This window comes from Triticum aestivum, chromosome 4B (assembly GCF_018294505.1).
Source record: "Triticum aestivum cultivar Chinese Spring chromosome 4B, IWGSC CS RefSeq v2.1, whole genome shotgun sequence".
NCBI classification, from domain to species: domain Eukaryota; kingdom Viridiplantae; phylum Streptophyta; class Magnoliopsida; order Poales; family Poaceae; genus Triticum; species Triticum aestivum.
The window spans coordinates 242776984-242785859 of record NC_057804.1 but is presented as its reverse complement, the minus strand read 5'-3'; the positions used below and the strand labels follow the sequence as shown (position 1 = coordinate 242785859).

The 8876-nt window shown below is 39.2% G+C and overlaps 1 pseudogene; it reads right to left on the bottom strand.

The window, feature by feature from the left end:
- Positions 1 to 4362: 4362 nt before the first annotated feature.
- Positions 4363 to 8837, bottom strand: LOC123090071 (uncharacterized; annotated as a pseudogene).
- Positions 8838 to 8876: the final 39 nt, after the last annotated feature.

The window sequence follows — 8876 nt, the reverse complement described above, 5'->3', positions numbered from 1 at the left end:
AAGAAAGCGATGAGGTTCACTTCGATATATGTCACGGGTCACTTGCCTCCTCTCTGCAGTCCACGCTCATTCACAAAAAGTTTGAAAAAAAGACAACAAAACTCGTATGAGAAAAATTTGTGTTCGACAAAAGAAACGATGCAGTTCACATGACTGTCCGATGCAGCACGGTTTTCCGTTTGAAGCAGTGCGTTTTTCTGTCCCACGACGATTTTGGTGTCGCGAAAAAATAGGGTGTCCGCTTTTCACTAATTTTAAAATTGCTCTTAAACTGTAAAGAATTAGAGAGTGTGTTCTACATGAAGAAGTTCCGTCTCGTCGATATCTTTCCAACAGCGTATCATTTGAATCATTCCGACCAGCGGTTTGCAAAAATTTCACGAAAAAACAGCCGCTACCTCTCGAAGTCAGCCGAACGATTTTCAAAATTAACTAAAAACCTTAAGGAATCTCAAAACTATTTCAACATATGAAAGTTGTGCCTTGTCCGTAGCTTTCCAACGGCGTATCACACGCCCCATTTCGACAAACGGTTCAAAAACTGGAGCGAAAACAGTACCAAAAATTTTAAAAAAATTTGAAAAATAGAATTCCGCGATTTAGTAAATTTGAAACTGCTCTTAAACCGTAACGAATTAGAGAAAGATTTATATATGAAAAAGATGCGCCTCGATGATATCTATCCAACGGCGTATCATTTGCTTCATTCCGACAAGCGGTTTAGAAAAAAACGTGAAAAAACGCTCGCTGTCACTCATCATCCGCAGCATTATTTTCAAAACTGCTCTTAAACCGTGTGGAATCTCGAAAAGTGTTCAACATGTCAAAGTTGCACCTAATCCATAGCTTTTCAATGGTATATTACACGCCTCATTCCGATAAACGGTTAAAAAATTAGAGCGAAAACAGTACCGAAAAAACACCGCGTGCAATTTTTTTCGACACGAAGTTCACTAGTCTTTATTGCAGTGCTCGTCGTCAAAATGATGCAGTGCGCTTCTGTTGAGCGTGCAGTGCCGAAGTGGTGTGCAGAATAGTTATTCTGCTAATATTAGCAGAATAGACCGTCTGTATATATATAGGACAAATATTTCCTACAAGTAGTGGTAGTTACCACCACTTGCGTTTTGTATGTTATATGTAGAATCTGTCGAAACCGAAAGTACGTATGTATAGTATGTAGTATATAACAATGATTAGGTAGTATATATACTATTTTTTAGGTAGTATGTACCATTTTTTGAGTATGCTCTTTTTTACAAAGAAATATGTACGTATTTCACAAATATAAGAAAAACTATGGGCTCATATGCAATTTTTTCATGTAACTTGCTTTGAAATAGCTTAGGTATAGTATATGAACATTTTTAAAATAATAAATTAGTATATATAGTACCATATGGTAGTATATAAGACATGTGGGGTAACTACCACCGGGTGGTAGGATGGATTTTCCCTATATATATATATCATTTTAAGTATGTTCATATACTATATATAAGATACTCCAAAGTGAGTTACATGAAATAATTGCAAGTTGGCCCATGGTTTTTATTATATTTGTGAAATACGCACATATTTGTACGTAAAAAAGAGCATACTCAAAATACAATACATACTATCAAAAAAATAGTATATACATACTACCTAAACATTCTTATATACTACATGCTACGCGTACATACTCTCCGATTTGATAGATACTACATACAACATACAAAACTCAAATGGTGGTAACTACCACTGGTGGTAGATATATATTTATGCAAAAAAGCGAACACACTGTGACAACACATACATGCACTGGAATTACGTAAATTCAGTGCAAATGACAAACATACACGAACTTATTTTATATAGGTGCATCAACTAGTTAGATCCCAGAACACATACATTATATTATACAAGTACTAAATCCTGTGAATTAAAGAGAAAGAAAGAGATAGAAACTCTAGCGGCGACTTAGGGATTCAGAGAAGGACATCAGGGTCATTTTCTTCAGAAAGAAACATCAGCAAGGAAGGGGAACAACAGCAGCGTGGAGGCCTGGAGAAGAAGCAGCAGCAAATGGAGAAGATTCAGAACGGCGAGGGGAAGAAGAAGGGCAGCAGCGAGGCAGGGGAAGAAGAGAAGCAACAAGGACGAAGCAAGAGGGAGGAGCAGAAGCAGGAGACGTGGGAGAGGAACAGTAGAGAGGTGTGGGAAAAATAAGAAGCGACAGCAAGTAGAGAGCAGAGGAAGGAAGAGGCAGGTTGAGTGGTGGCGCGGTGAAGGGAGATGCAGCGGATGATGGTGGTGCTGGAGAGTGCAGAAAGGTGGACAGACGGTGCCGGCGTGGGTTGCTGGTAGTTCGGGGTTCAGGTGGCGGTGCTGCTGGTGGATGGTGCAGCGATGGGTGGTGGAGATGGTGCGGTGGAGCTACTGGAGGCATGGGGAGGAGCTGATGGCGTGACACCACACCGGCCTGGCCGTGGTGGTGGCCAGAGTATCGGAAGGAGGGGTGAGGGAGAGATGTGTACCCATGCCTGAGGAGAAAGAAGGATGCCGCTAGGGATTTTGTTCCCCTCCGATCAGATCTGCCCATTTGCACATTGGCCCTTCTCCTTTTCTTCTTCCTTCACAAGAAGGTCCCTCTCTCCTTTAACTTGCCCCTCTACTTCTTTCCTTCATGCTCAGCTCCTTGACTCCATCACTTGATCATTTCTAGTAGAAAAATTTTGTGCCTTGTCGCACTTGTCTGCAAAATAAACAAGTGACTAGTCAACAATCCTTTTATATGATTTTCATGCCAATATGCAACAGTTCACAACAAGAATTAATGGTCGGATCATAACGAATGATATATTTGTATGCAAAAATTATATATATGAAATGTGCTTATCAAGTTCCCCCACACTTAAACATTTGCTTGTCCTCAAGCAAAGGCATATGACAAAGGCTGGATAATGAACAGTGAACCGATTCGAGAACGTCCTAGTAAATCAAATCCCCAAACAATGTGTGCTTTGAACTTTGCTAGTAAAAATTAATGGTTAAGAGTGCTACATATCAATAGGACACTAGTAAACTCGATCATTTTAAACTTTTGCAATGATAAACGAAGATAAGCAAGTTCAAATGTTGACTGTGCCAAAAGGTTCCTAAAGGGAGCATGATCCCGAAAACAAAAAGAACTTAAACTTGTGATCAGATCACTTATTACTAGGAACTCAACATTGCAGTTAAAAGCACTTATTGCATTTGAAGAAAGTAATGATAATATTTCATCAGTCTCACCAAAGGAACATACCACCGGTCCCGAGAACATGTTATACACCTGGCTCGACCAATTATTAGTTAGTTTTTTTGTTTGTCTCCCCAAAGGAACATACTACCGATCTAGAGAACATGGTATACACCTGGTTCGACAATTACATTTTTTATATTATTTTTTTATAGTCCAATCTACCAGATTTCACAAACCACCGATCCAGGGAACATGACATGCTACTGTAGGTCGATCGGACTTAAATTATAATAATTATTTTATTTATTTATTTGAAAATTACTTAGCTTAAGTAAAATAGGAGTAAGTGAAAGAGAAATCCATAGCTGATGGCACTGTTTTACACAGACTACAGATCCAGAGATCATAGCTACTACTTAAGTGCCACCAGTTACTTCGCTTAACTTGGGATCATTAGACACAACAGACCAATTCATCAATAGGTTTCACTTAGACTCAAGGCATTCCCATTGAACATTTACACGGAGGTATAAAGTATTCATTATCACAATTTACCATAAGAAGAATACAGCTGCATAGTTTTAGTATTAAGAGAATCAACAATCTTCTTGGGGAGAATCCTCCTTTGCAGTGAAGAGCAAGGTGTCACAATGGAAAAAGAGTTTCAATGCGATTAAATGCCAGTTCTCGTACTGAAATTTCTAAAGGTTGCTTCAAGTGGAACAAAATCACCCGGTATTTGTATACTATTCTCTCCTAGTTTCTTCTATCCACTCTTCTTTGTTTGTGTTCCCTGTTTGTCCTCCCCTTGCCTTTATTTGCTGAAAAAGAGACATAAACACATAAAAACTTTTCTATGAAAACTAAATAAGGAAAATAACTTATTAAAGATTCAGGTTGCCTCCTGAAAAGCGCTTGTTTTGGGTCTTTAGCTCGACCATGTCTCTTCAGTGGGGTCAGGGTCCTGCAGGGATTGACACCACCTCTTGGGTCCCCTCGCCTTCTTGAATTTCCTCCTCCGGGTCTTGATCTTCGCTTGCATTCTCATCTTCAAAAATAAGAAGTGGGTCTCCAGGAATGTAGGCCTTCAGTCTTTGACCGTTTACAAGGAAGAGACCTCCAGAAGTACTTTACACTTAGATAGCACCACTTTTCAGAATCTTCTTCACCTTGCAAGGGCCATACCATCTTGACTTGAATTTACCGAGAAATAAATGAAACCTAGTATCATAGACCAATACCAATTGTCCAAGATGAATTCTTTCCTCAATATATGCTTTGGCATGCTAGATCTTGGTCTTTTCTTTGTAGATTCTTGCACTCTCGGAAGAGTCAGCTCTCAGTTCTTCCATTTCACAGAGTTGAAGTTTTCTATATTTTCCTACTGCATCAAGGTCCATATTGAGTTTCCTTAGTGCCCATTGAGCTTTGTGTTCAAGCTCAACTATTAGAAGCCATGCTTTTCCATATATCAACCTGAATGGCAACATTCCAGTTGGTGTTTTATAGGCTGTCCTATACGCCCACGGTGTGTCTGGTAGTTTCAGTACCCAGTCTGACCTTCACTTTGATACTACCTTCTCAAGGATAGCTTTTATTTCTCTATTAGATAGCTCCACTTGTCCATTTGCTTATGGGTGATATGGATTTGTAATTTTGTGACTATGAACTCCATATTTTGCTAAGAGAGATTCCAATTGGGAGTTGTTAAAATGTGTTCCTCCATCACTAATAACAATCCGTGGCACACCAAATCTTGGAAAGATCACTTGCTTGAATAAGTTGCAAACTGACTTGGAATCAGCATTGACGGTTGGTACAGCCTCAACCCATTTTGCCACATAGTCCACTGCCACCAATATGTATTTGCACCCTTTTGATGATGGCAAGGGTCCGACATAATCAATTCCCCATACATCAAAGAGCTCTACTTCAAGAATTCCTTTTTGAGGCATCTCTTGCCTTTTTGAAATCTTTCCAGTTCTCTAACAAGGATCACAAGCTTCATTATAGGAATGTACATCCTTTAATAAAGTTGGCCAATAAAATCCCGCTTGCAAAATTTTTGCTTGAGTCTTTCTAGTACTTGCATGACCTCCATAAGATGAATGGTAATGATAGATCACACTTTTAGTTTCACTTTCTGGCTAGCATCTTTGAACAATACCATCAGCACAATGTTTGAATAAGTAAGGTTCATCCCAAAAGAAGTGCTTCACATCAAATAGGAATTTCTTCTTCTGTTGATACCCAAAATCTGTAGGAACTTTGTTACAGACCAGATAATTAACTATATCTGCATACCATGGTGTATAGTTTTATATACTTGTCACTTGCATAAGATTGCTCCCTGGTAAAACATCATTGATATGTAAGGAGTCTACTATTGTTTTGCAATCTCGACAAGTGATCTGCCACGACATTTTTAGCTCCTTTCTTGTCCTTGATTTCACATCAAATTCTTGTAGCAAGAGTATCCATATAATTAACCTTGGTTTGGCTTCTTTCTTGTTGAGTAAATATCTGATTGCAGCGTGGTTGGTGTAAACTACACAATGAGACCCCACAAGATATTGCCTGAATTTGTCAAAGGCGTACACTACCGCCAACAACTCCTTTTCGGTGGTTGTGTAATTAGCTTGACCACCATCAAGTGTTTTGCTAGCATAGTATATTACATGCAAATATTTTCCTTTTCTTTGTCCAAGTACTGCACCTACAGCAAAGTCGCTTGCATCACACATTATCTCAAATGCTGATTCATGGTCAGCAGGTTGCACTACTGGAGCAGTGACCAATGCTTCCTTGAGCAAGTTGAAGGATTTTTCACATTCTGCATCAAAGTTGAACTTAACATCATTGTTTAGGAGATTAGTGAGGGGTTTGGCTATCTTGGAGAAATCCTTTATGAATCTTCTATAGAACCAAGCATGTCCCAAAAAGCTCCTCACTCCCTTCACATTTATAGGTGGTGGAAGTTTTGATATTACTTCAACTTTTGCTTGATCAACCTCAATTCCTCTTTCAGATACCAAATGTCCCAAAATAACTCCTTCCTTTACCAGAAACTGACACTTCTCCCAGTTTAGCACTAGATTGTGTTCTGAACACCTCTGAAGAACTACTGGCAGATTATTCAAGCAATCTTTATAACTTTTTCAAACGACTGTAATATCATCTATGGACACCTCCACTTTGATTCATATCATATCAGAGAATATAGAGGGCATAAACCTTTGAAATGTTGGGGGTGCATTACAAAGTCCATAGGCTAGTCTTTTGTAAGCAAATGTTTCGTATGGGCAAGTGAAAGTTGTTTTATCTTGTTCATCCGGATAAATTGGGATTTGCAAGAATCCTGAATACCCATCTAAGCAGCAGAAATATTTATGCCCAGCAAACCTTTCCAGCATTTGGCCAATAAAAGGTAAAGGAAAATGCTCCTTCCTTGTTACTTCATTTAACTTTCTGAAATTATTGACCATTCTCCACCCTGTGACAGTCCTACTAGGAATCGTTTGCCCTTATTCGTTTTCAATGACAGTTATTCCTCCTTTTTAGGGCACCATGTGAATGGGGCTCACCCACTCGCTGTCCGAAATTGGGTATATGATATCGGCAAAAATCAATTTAAGAATCTCCTTTTTAACAACCTCTCGCGAATGGGGATTTACCCTTCTTTGACTTTCTCTAATTGGCACACTGCTTTCTTTCAAGTAAATCCTACGAGAGTAGACAACAGGATTTATCCCTTTCATATCATTAATCGAATATCCAATAACATCCTTGTACTTTTGCAAAAGTGCTTGAAGCCCTTTTATTTGCATTTCCGTCAACTCGCTGTTTACGATAATTGGCCACTGGTTTCATTGTCTAAGAATGCATACTTCAAACTTTCTGGAAGTTGTTTCATTTCTATTTGCCTTGGTTGCATCTTCTCTAATGGCCTTACACTACTTTCCAACATTCTCACAGGTCTGATTTCCTCATATATAATTTCACTATTGTCCTCCTTAACTACTTCACAACAATTACATCCATACCTCTCTTCATAACCTTCTTCCACACATTTCTGTAGTGTATCAATTCTGTAGCAGTGTTCTTCTCTTTGCGGAACATGTGTTGCATGCTTCATGTCAAACTCCACCTTTTCATTTCCAAACCTCAAGCTCAATTGCTTCTTGGACATCAATAAGTGCACCAGCTGTGGCCAAAAATGGTCTTCCAAGAATCACAGCCTCACTTTTGTCCTCCATATCTAGCACTACAAAGTCAACCGGATAAGCAAACTTCCCAACTTTGATTGGAACATCCTCAAGAATTCCAACCGGTTTCCTATATGTTCTGTCGGCTAACTGAAGTGTTATGGCTGTTGGATTTAATTCTCCCAAGAATATACTTTTGCTAACTGAATGTGGTAACACACTAACACTTGAGCCCAAGTCACACAGAGCACTGTAAGTTTTGTTTCCAATAACACAGGGTACACAAAAGCTTCCTAGATCATCCAATTTTTCAGGCATGGAATTCTGAATTATTGCACTGCATTACTTTCGTACAGTCACTACTTCTGGCTCAAACATGCTTCTTTTCTTTGTTAATAGTTCCTTGAAATATTTGGCATACATCGGAACATGCAAGACAGCTTCAAGAATAGGAATAGTAATCTAAACTCCTTTCATAGTTTCCAAAAATTTGGTAACTTGCCTATCATCTTTTGGTTTGTTGAACCTCTCATGAAAGGGAATGTTGTTGGTTGTTATTGCTTCCTCTAGCAAAGGCTCAACTCTTGTTTGAAAACCAGGAAATTCAATTCAATTTGGTTATCAACTTCTTTCTCCTTTAGTTTCTCTGATGATGCTGAAGGTGGAGTTCCGGATGAACTTGGCCTCATAGCAGGAGGGACATACGTCTTTGGAGTAGGAAGTAATGGTCCTGACATAACCCCACTCCTTGTAGCCATTGCATCAACTGAAGATAGTGCCCCAGAGTGAGCTTTCGGGTTTGGAATTGGTTGAGCAGGCAACTTTGCTGCATTTTCTCCCACCATACTATCCATTTTGCTCACAAGCATCTTAACAGAATCTTTAAAGCCATTAACTTCATTTGTCATCTTGCTCATCAATTCCAACTGCATCTTCATGATTTCCTCCATTCCAGTTGACTGAACATTTTGTTGTTCATTCTGCCTCAGCACTTGAAATTGACTTGGATGATTTGGTGGTTGATTTCCTTGTACTGTCGATCCACTTGCATATGACTGATTGTTCTTGTACGAAAGGTTTGGATGGTTCCTCCAAGAAGGATTGTAGCTATTTGAGAATGGACCTTGACTTTGGGCATAACTTACTTCTGAAACCGATGATTCGATTGTTGAATAGAAGGTACATTCTGTTGAAGGATGACCTGCTTGGCCACAAACATCACACATTTGAGGCACACTTACTGAAGCTACAGATGTAACCATGTAATTTGACATGATACTGCCCATCTTCTTGTTCAATATGTCAACCTGAGCCGCCATGCTATCATTTGCAGACACATTGTATGCACCAAGATGCAGTGGTGCTATTGCTCTTTCACTCGGCCATTGGAAATGATGAGACGCCATACTTTCAATCAATGCAAATGCTTCATCAAGAGTTTTGTT